Source organism: Coffea arabica, chromosome 6c (genome assembly GCF_036785885.1).
Source record: "Coffea arabica cultivar ET-39 chromosome 6c, Coffea Arabica ET-39 HiFi, whole genome shotgun sequence".
Taxonomy (NCBI): domain Eukaryota; kingdom Viridiplantae; phylum Streptophyta; class Magnoliopsida; order Gentianales; family Rubiaceae; genus Coffea; species Coffea arabica.
In genome coordinates this window covers 22802337-22812995 of record NC_092320.1, presented here as the reverse complement: position 1 = coordinate 22812995, position 10659 = coordinate 22802337, and positions in this window count along the sequence as shown.

Genomic DNA, 10659 nt, shown 5'->3' with positions numbered 1-10659 from the left:
TCATATTTGAAACTACTTAATTTCCCATCCTCTATTAGTTTTTACCTCAAATTGTCCCTTACATTTTTGTTCCAAATTAAGTTCCAAGATCTTGAGTTTAGCCACAACATTTCTATATGTCATTTTGTTTAGACTTGGGTGTATATAAATATCCTTGGAGTGGAAATAGCAACAAAATTTGCATATGTCATATTGTCATGTGAATATGTAATGGTCCTAAGAAACAATTCAGAGAAAATTCTCTCAACTCATCATTGTAAATCTGTTAAAAAGTCACGGTTCAAATTCAATAGTTAAAAGCGACTCCTGCCTCCTCCACGCGCTGTCCCCACTCGCGACTCCTGTGGGTCCTACTTACAGCTCTACTCCGCGCGATTATCGATGGGTTGAATGGCGCGTGAGGAGATGAGCGTGCGAAACACCATTAACCAATTTTGGCGGGCCGTGTTTTGCGGTTATTTATGGTTAACGGAATCCGACACCGTTACAGACGTATCTACGGAAATGCCACGTCTGGTTACGTCAACCCAAATAGATTATTGTCTTCCATTGCTGACATACCGCTTTCAACAACGATAATTTCGACACCTCCAAGAAGAGGGTTTTCGCACGTGAGATGACACGTGATACTTGTCCACGTCAAAGAAAAGAAGAATGAAAAGAAAATTATTTGTAAAAACTTTTTTCAACCACTAAAATCGATCCAATGGTCAGAAAAGAGAACTTAGAGTCTTTCTTGCAATCAAATTCAATGTTCAAATTTCCGGTTGAGAGTGGGAAGGGTGCAGGGAAGGATGGGAGGATTTAAATTTTTTTTTTTTACACTTACAATCTAAATGCACGTCACATGTGAATGAGAAATTAGCGTGTTAATAAAGATTATAAGTAGTATAAAATGAAGAAATTTTTATTCATAAAAATTTATCCACTTTTATGCTTTTTACTTCATTTTAGGAATCTTTATCATTTTTTAAATGAAAATGAAAAAGAAAAAATTTACTAGGTTCTAGGGTGATAGGATACTGAATTAACTTTTTTGCTTTAATTAAAGGGAGGGATTTTTTTTTTTTGTTTGTTATGTGTTTTGTAACGAGGAAATAGTTGCGGGTATCCATATTCAGTTGATAATGTTTTGCATGTTAAAGATGAGAATATTAATTTGTCAAAGTTGATAGGGAAAATTGTTGAACTAAATAATACATTTTTTTCTCTAACATATAATTTAAAGGATACAAGGTGATCCTTGAAACTTCCAAAAAATAATGGAATACTTGTCTTTGGCTCCAATGAAAATTTTGATAATTTTGGTGACATTTGCATTGCATGGATGTATTCCATTCTAGACATACACGTGCATCTCTATGGCTACTATCTTAATGTTAAAAATTAACAAATTTAAAAGTGATTACTAGTTTACAATCCAATCAAGAAGTTAGAAATTTGATGAAAGATTGAGGACTAGTTGGTGTAGTCATGACTCATGAAGCTTAGAAGACGGTAATTGTGTGTAATCTTCAGGAATTTAGGACAGTTTATCCCCATTTATCTTACATGTTTTATCGAACAATATGTATGGATGAAATATCAAAGAAATTGTCCCAAGATCCAAAAATAGAGTAAATCTTGTGTACATTGACAGTGTATACACTATCACCATTGAATTCATGATATATGTGTAAAAGTTAGATCTTAAATTCAAAATTTAACATTATTATCATTCATCCAAAATTGATAATATATATACACTATCAATGTATAAAATATTAATCTGTGAAAATAATATATATAGGCTAGGTCTACTATATGTAGACATGTGATATCTATATATATACATACATATATAATAGTCAGATTGGCATGATAATATAAGAAAAGTGAAAGTTAGTGATTTATATATGATAATATAAAAAGAAATCACATAACTATTGTATGAATTATATGGTCTACTAGTGGACTCATAGACCAAAGTCTACCCATGAATAATAGCAATTGAAATGAAAAAAGTTACCCAAAAAAATTCTTGTAATTACTTTCTAGTAACCAAACTTTAAATTATGTCAAACTAAATTATATTCAGATTAATATTATCCTAACCCTGAAATGTTAATTGGGTGCCACAAATCTGGGTTTATATATCGGCAATTAAGAATTTATTCATCATTATTTTGAACAGACTTAACATTATACAAATTATTTCTAATGTCAGACTACTCGATTGCCAGTCATTTCATTCCATCAGCCACCTTAAAAGGGATCCAAGAAGCGGTTTGCGTCGTGAAGTCGAGCATGCTGCAATTATTTGTCCATGGTGGATCTTAGAGTACAATGTGGAAAACCCATCAAATATCATTCAGGTTATGAAAATTAGAAGTAGGCAAACTAATCTTACTGTCTCAAAAAAAAAAAAAAATCTGATAAACATTAAAAGTTATCATCAACAATTCCAGCTAGGCAGCTTCATTAGGATGTGTAGTCAATGGTATAATTCAGGTTGTCTTCACGTAATCTAGAAAAGAGGCAATCTCCATATCAGAAGTATGAAAGCTAAAAAGTGCTCAAGAATTGATTATCATGGGGAGTATAAACATATTTAAATATGTTTATGTATACGTATATGTACTTAGTGAATGAGCCCTTTATTTTGTGCCTTCTTTAGAAAAGATATGTTGAGAACCTCAGTCATGGTAAAGTCATCATTAATGGATGTCAAAATGGTTGTTTTGCATCTCAAGATCATGCTTAATTGATAGGCATAATAGTTTGCTCTAATCTGACTCATGAGTCCTCCCCTTTTTATTTTCCCTCCTAGGAGTAAGACTATAGATCTCTTTTGCGCCAAAAAGAGTGGTTGTTTTGCATAAATCATATACACATTTAGTTCTTTGCAGTATTGCTAATTGCTTTAGAATATGGTATCGATCATAATTTTTGTTACACAGTAATTATAGTCGTTGAATACTCGTACATTCAGAACTACACCTTAATTTATTCATATTAAAATGATTAAAAAAATGTGTGTGTGAGTATGTGTAGGTGTTACGTGTATATATATACACACACACATCTGTATATATGTTCATTCGTGTGTGTATTTGTTTATGTATACATCTATACACATACACGTACATACTTTAATAGATACACACATGTATATGCAGAATTTTTTTTATTAGTTGTCTTAAGGAAAAGTGATAAGCATATCAAATAAAAGGACTGGACCCATTATTAAAAATTTTTAAAATCACCATTTTTTTCTTTGAATTGTATACAATATTTCTGCAAAAAGACTTGTTCTTTATATGTAAAAAAGAAATGTTATATTAGACGCATTTCTTATCGTCTGCCCTTAGAGCATGAAATAGCAGAACCCTACGTATAAAACACACATATCATAGTTTGGTACACTATCAATGAATAATTATTGATGTTGGAGTGCTGGTTGTAAAAAACAAAATGTCCTGCATAAATTCTTTTGCAGTCTGTTGGGGTTTGCCAGTTGGGTTTGAGTGTTTGACAATAAATACTAGTAAATAGTCTCTCTATATATTTTCTAAGAACAGTAACAGACATCAATAGGCATGACCCAAACCCTATATGGCAATGAAAAGAGAAAAGGAGAAAAATCAATTTCTTCTCTAAAATGGTGGTCAACAACTCGAAGTCATTTAACACGGTCCCCTCCCACAACTACACCCGCCAAAATTAAAAGCAGAAACAAAATTGCATTTTTACTCTCTGCACTTAAAGCATAAACTTTCTGGTCTTTTACTAAACCAAAACTTAATCCACAGCTTCATTATGATATGAGTTGGAGATAAGTGCTTTAAGACATTGGGTTCTATATTCTCATGATTACACTCAAGTGAAGAATGTTTAGGGTACAAGGAAAACTTGCACTTTTGCGTGTGTTAGACTAAACTATTGAATGGCTAATGCTATTTCAACTAATTTCTAGTAGATATTAGTTCACCTAATTAATTTTTAATTTATGATAATTAATGTGTGGATAGCCAATTTGATATAAAAAATAGGTAGAAATGATCATTATTCTCTTAAAAAAAGAGCTTAGCAAAAAGTGGTTTAACACGTGTAAGCCTAATCTAAACTAATCTTTTTCTATTTGTTGAATTAAAAAGAAAAATGGTGGATAATAATTACACTTGAATAGAAAACGATATGAAAAACTTTATTAAATGTAGTTTATTGTCTGAATCACAACCTTGCTAGCATTATTGTTCATATTTTAGGATGAATTTCAGGGGTCAAGAATGCAAATCAGTACTGATGAATGCAGTTTGACAGAATTAAGAAACCACCTAACTGGCTAACTCACAAATATCGAAGAAAAGGAAACTATAAAAATAGTTGTAAATTTAACTAAGTTGAGCAAAATCCTATATGTATCTTATAAAGGGATTAGGTGAACAGTTTAAAAGAGATTAGTTTCACCTAAGGTGTTGTGGGGCTAACAACATGCTTTCAAATGATGAATTGACAAAGTTTATTTTCAACTTTTAGATTGTTTAAACATGTGGATGTGGGTGGGGAGCAATTGGTAGGTTGAATTGCAGAACTTATTGTCTATAATGATTCATTAACAGTTGAGTTTTGTAACCATGATTAAAGTGGATATAGATGTGACTTGGAATCCTGGAGACAATATTGTTTGTTCTTCCAACAAGTAGGGATCGGACCACCTTGTTTATGACAAAAGTTTAGGCTTAAGAAAAGTTAAGTTTGTATGAGCTGTTTTATTACTTTGATGTTCTTAACATTCTCGATGGCATGCGCCTCCAAACGTGACTGGCTATCAAGAAAATACGGAAAGGGTTAATTACAGCAAAAATCCTTTATGATTTTTCTATGTAAACCTTAAGCTCTTTTTCATTTTTTATATTAAGTGCTTCTCTATTTTTAAGCTAAAACTTGACCTCATTTGCAAGGTACCTACCGTAAGGAAGTTTTGTAACACTATAAATGACATAATAGTTGGTAATTTTGAACTAGCAATAAGATTACTACCAATCATGATGACATTATTGTGAAATGCCCTTCAACCTTTTTATGCCTCTTAATTTGCTGAATTAAAACTTGTTTGTGGTTATTTAGTAAAGAGGGAGATCAGTTTTGAATTATGATTTAAGCCAAGAAAAATGAGTACATGATTTGTGAAAATTATTATTCCTTCTAGAAACAGTTGGTAATCAGATGCACATTATACAACATGTATCTTTCAATTTTCATTTAGAAAATGAATAACCTTTATTGTTGATTATCGAATTTATTAGGTATATTACCATTGTCAAGGACTAGTATCCTTTCCTACTGCTAGACATATGTTGGACGGATGCAATTACCATTATTTGTCATGTTAAATGTTTTTACCTATTTTTTAGCAGCACACTGAAACTAGCATTAAAGGATGATGTACAAAACTTGATAATCTTTTGACATGCTGCAACTCCAATGACAATTATCTCGTTTGGCGAGTTTTTTGGGTATTTGTCTAAAACTTTACTGTAGTTTACTGTAGAAATTTTAAAAAAAAATTTTAAAGTGTGTGTTTTTTTTTTTTTGAATATTTTGAAGTGTATAGTTTAAAAATTTTGAAAAATTTTTTGAGATTACTGTAGCTAAAGTTTTTAAAAAACTTGTAGCAAACAAACTTGCCAAAAAACTTGAGTTCCAAACAGGAAAAATGATTCCCAAAAATTAAAAGAAGAAATGATTATCCAAAACATTATCTTTCAACCACCCTTTGTGTTTGGAGAACTAACAAATTTTCCTATTGATGTTTTGTCCCATATTTCATTGATTGTTCATTGCCTAAGAAACCAACTTACTATTAGTATGTTACTAACAAATGTTAACAACCCTTTTAATGGTGATGACAACCCTTTTACTGTTACGATTAGATGTTGAAACACCATTACTATTTGTTTCTAATAAATGTTGACAACCCTTTTATTGTTTGTTACTACTAGATGTTGACAACCCTATAACTGTCTGTTACCATTTGATTCCATATTTAGATGCCAGAGTAGAACTTTTATTAGCATCGTGAGATATAGATTTTCTATGGCAATTTCACTTACAATTTATAATATTTCACTTGATATAAGTTTGAAATTCCAAAATTACAAAATAAGTATACAAATCACGTACACATATAAACATATTATGCATGAGAGAAACAAGAGCAAAGGACCAAATCCACATGCATCGATTCCCAAATTATTCAGTTTCATGAATTAAATACTTGGAGCATTACCCACTAGAAAAAAGAAAAAAAAAATTTTGGTCATTGTGATTAAGACTTGTCAATCCTTAATCTTTTCGTACCTTAATGACTTACATTAATATGATTAAGGCCCAATTTGATAACCAAATTTAGTACTTAAATTTAATGAATTTAGATCTTAATATATTCAGATACGTTTGATAATCAAAAATTGAACATCTAAATTAATTAAGTGACATTAAATTTTCTAAGCAAAACTTGCTTCCAAAAATAAGTGATAAGCTATTCACGTATCACCGAATGTGAAATACACTCAAATGTATTGATTTAACATTTAATATTCAATAATTTAATAGTTTTAGATTTTAGATTTTAGTTTTTAAATTTCAATTTTATCAAACGCACCCTAAAACTTGTATAATGGTATGAATGGAGAATGACGAGTTTCATATTCAACTCAATTCCAAGAATAGAAAATTAGTAGGTATTTTTGTTAAAAAAAAAGTAAATCCAAAGGTGCTAAAATCTCGAATGAGCAGTATGCTAGAAGCAGTCGAAGGGTATTGAGATTGTTCATTAGGGTAATAGCTTGGTAATTTTTTATTAAGGAGATGACAACTTCTCAAACGTCAGTGTGATATCTTCTTCTGATTCCTTCCTTAAGTAAATCGGAGTTCATGTTTACAACTTTATTGTAATTATTCTCAACAATACACTAAAGGATAATTATACTTACACATGATTTTTAGTTTCATACACACTTTTATACTGTATTTTGCCCAAAAATACAAGCTTGTCATTTGAATATAAAAATGTTCAAAGGGTGCAGAAGAAGGTAATTGTATGCACAATACCCTATATTAAATGGAAGTAGGCTGTTTAGCTTTAAAGCACGTACAAATTGATCATATCTTGCTGTATGTTGATAGTTACATCATTAACTATCAATGATAAGTCAAGGTGCAGTATGTAATCACATGTGACTAGAAATGAAGCATCTCCATCAATCATCAAATATGGAAGAAGATGAGGTAACATCTAAAGATGGCTAGGCTAAATTGAAAGCTTGTACCTATTTTTGAAGCACCACATGCAGATTAATAAATTATAGTAGTCTATTAAAGTCTTGAAATAAATTGAGATCTCCGGAGGGCAAAACTTAATAATTCATCCAAAGAATTTGATTAATCTTGAGTTAATAAATATTGTAAAATATGAGGGTTTGCGGTTTATATAGACGAGTCAACATCAGAGAACTCAAACTTTTAAAAGACAGTACTTTTTTCTTTGTCCTCCAAATTTTTTGCCCCAAGTCCTAATGGATTCCTTTATGACTTCCTGTTGGTTTGTGGCAGGAAATGCTTCGAGCAAAAAGATCATTGAGTGAATGAGACTTTATAGGTAGGACAACTCTCTTTAATTTCTTCAATATACTCATTGATGTAAAGCTACTGAAGCGCTTTTTTTTTTTTTTTTTTTTGTTCTGTCTTTTTTCTGTTTCCAGTAATTATAATCTTTGTTGGAAAACTCTTCCATGCTTTTCCTCCTTGAGTTAAAATTTTCCCAAAATCAAGAAGTTTGTGTTCAAGTTGTCAAAGTAGCTACAGCTAGATCTTTATTTCAAAAAGGACTGCGTAATTTTCATGTATTTGAGAATTAAACGTGCCTTGCATTATCAGGCAGTCAACCGCACCACATGGTAGGTCCAAATCTCATGCAAAAATCTACTGGACGACTTGTCCCCAAGCAATTTTAAACAGGGTTTTTGGCATTATTTCCCTTTTTGTTGGCCCTAGTGTTGGAATTTATCAGGTATCCCATCTGCATTATTCCATCATGCAAAGACGGAGACTTCGTACCTGCAAAAGGATGTTGTGTTTTCTCTTTTTTTTTTTAAAAAAAAAAAAAGAAAAAGAAAAAGGATATTGCGTTTTTGGAAGCCCAAGCCGGGGATTTCTATGTGGCTGTGTTTTTTCTTGAAAAGTCCTGAGATAGAATCAACCTATACCCTTACTTTCACAGTAGGATTTGATGCTTGGAGTTCTTGTGTCTTAAGATATTAAAAAGGAATTAAAATTCAACATTTGTCTTCCAAATGCTATGAGTAAAATACTTGTACCTTTTAATATAAATACTAAAGCTAGCATTCCCTTTTTTTTTTTTTTACTAAATAAACTACCTAAATTCATTGACGACTTTCTCATGCCATGTATTTTTGAAGTTGTATATTGTAGTAAAAAGGAGGTATATAGATTGTAGTAATATATTTTTTAACATGATCTTCATGTGTATAATAGATTAACCGTGTATCAAATTCTTCTAGCTTTGAGTAATAGACTTTTGTACTGTTACCACTAAGAAAAAATTGGATATATGGGTGGTTGAAACTGATTTATAGACAGATCTCCTACCCAAGTGTTTCCAAAGCCAGGATTTACTTTAAATTCAAGAAAATGTAATTGTACATTGCAAGAATGATTTGTGTAGGTAAATATTACTTATAGTTTATTAAAAATTTGTGGTGCTATAATTAATTTTGGACCCTCAATCGTCTCAACTGGTAAAGACCAACAAATTCCTCAAACACATCCAAAAAGAAATGCTATTTTTTTTAAAAATGCAAATTTATTTTTGTTTCAGAATTGCTGTGGCTATCCTAGAAGTTCTTGATAACATATAACTATTTAGTCCTCAAATTACAAAATGAAGTGATTTTTTTTCTAACTCTCATACTTTTGGAAGTGTACTATAGTATCTAACACTAAGATTCATCCACCTATAAGAGAGCTACAATGCAAAAGGATTTGTTGTTTTCTTCCTCAATATAGTTATGTCTTGATATGCAATATATCTATTTGCCTTTTTTTTTCTTTCAAATTAAACCTACTGGTCGATCATAAAATATTGAAGTGTACAACACGACATGCATCTACTTGCTTCGTAAAGTTGTCACAAAATAAGGCTGTCAGCAGCGTATAACTTGTTTTTAATAGTAATAGATGTTAGCTCCTAAAAAATAAATGGAAACTAATTAATCTTTGAATCGATTTGCCCTATGGTGAATTACCATTTGGTGCTTAATGACTTAATTCAGTAATTTGTTAAATTAGTATTCATCTCACTATTTATGAATTACTTGATCATAATATCGTTGAGTTTTAATCGGCTTGTATAGGTCTCAACATTCCTGAGCCACTTGTAATCTTAGGTCAGCATCAGCCTTGTGTTATCTATGAACACTAGAGGCATCTTGGCCGTGCAAAGCACGGCCTGTGCCCCTTAGAAGTTTAGTTAAACATAAAGCAATATATCTTTTTGGTAAATATAGGAGAAAATTTGAGCATCAAAACAATTAAAATTTGCTGTGAAGAGAAATTTCATTTATGAAACAAAGATTTTTGAACCAATACTATGTGTGCATAATAATACCAAAAAAAGGAGAGATAATAAGTACACTACATTATCAATTTAATAGCAGCATACTTTAATGGTGACTAAACCAAAAGTAGTCATAATACTTCTAGCACTTTAATAATTAGAAAAGGTTTAGAAAGTCACCAAAATTTGTCACAATTTTCAACATCAATAAAAAGATACAAACTTGCACATTTTTCTATCCTTTTCAAAACATACAAACCTACACATTGGTTTTTTTGTCTTTTTCAGAGAAAAAATGAGTTGTTAATCCATCCATTTAAATCCTTTTTAATAGCATTACAACAGGTGATAACATTATCTGTCAAAAAGCTTGAGGATACAAATAACAATATTAGATAAAAATATGTACTGCCATGTTTGCAAATGTACATATACAAATTCGAAACCAACCATTTGTTTGATCGCAAAAATGTCTTCTTAATCAAGATTGAATTTTTTAACAATTTTTTTGTCGAATCACACTCTAGGCTAAAAGTCACAATTTTGACTTCCATCACCAATTGCAATTCCTTAACAACAGTAATCAATTCAACTACTTGAGTTTACAAAAATTTATCAACTCCTTTAGCCAAATAGTCATGATATATCGAGTTCCACATCTAGCTTATATAAAAATACAAATTCATAGAACCAACTTAAGCAAATGATTTTAAAATCTAGTTTTACACTTTTTTTTCTTCTCAAACTATCATGCAATGAAAATAAACCACTTGTCATGGATACAAGTCAGTAACCTAAAATGAAGAGATTATACGAAATATTTTATTCATATCCTAAATTGCTAGCCCCGACAATTCCTTTACATATCATCCTTCTCATCTAATAAATAACCATTTTTCACTATTAAGAAACTTTAAATAAATCAAAATATGGAAATATAATTATCTATCTATAAATTAAGAGATTTTGATTAATTTTAAATTCAATAGACCTCTCTATTTCCTTCCGAGTCATCATTCACCTTGGATCTTCACTTGTCA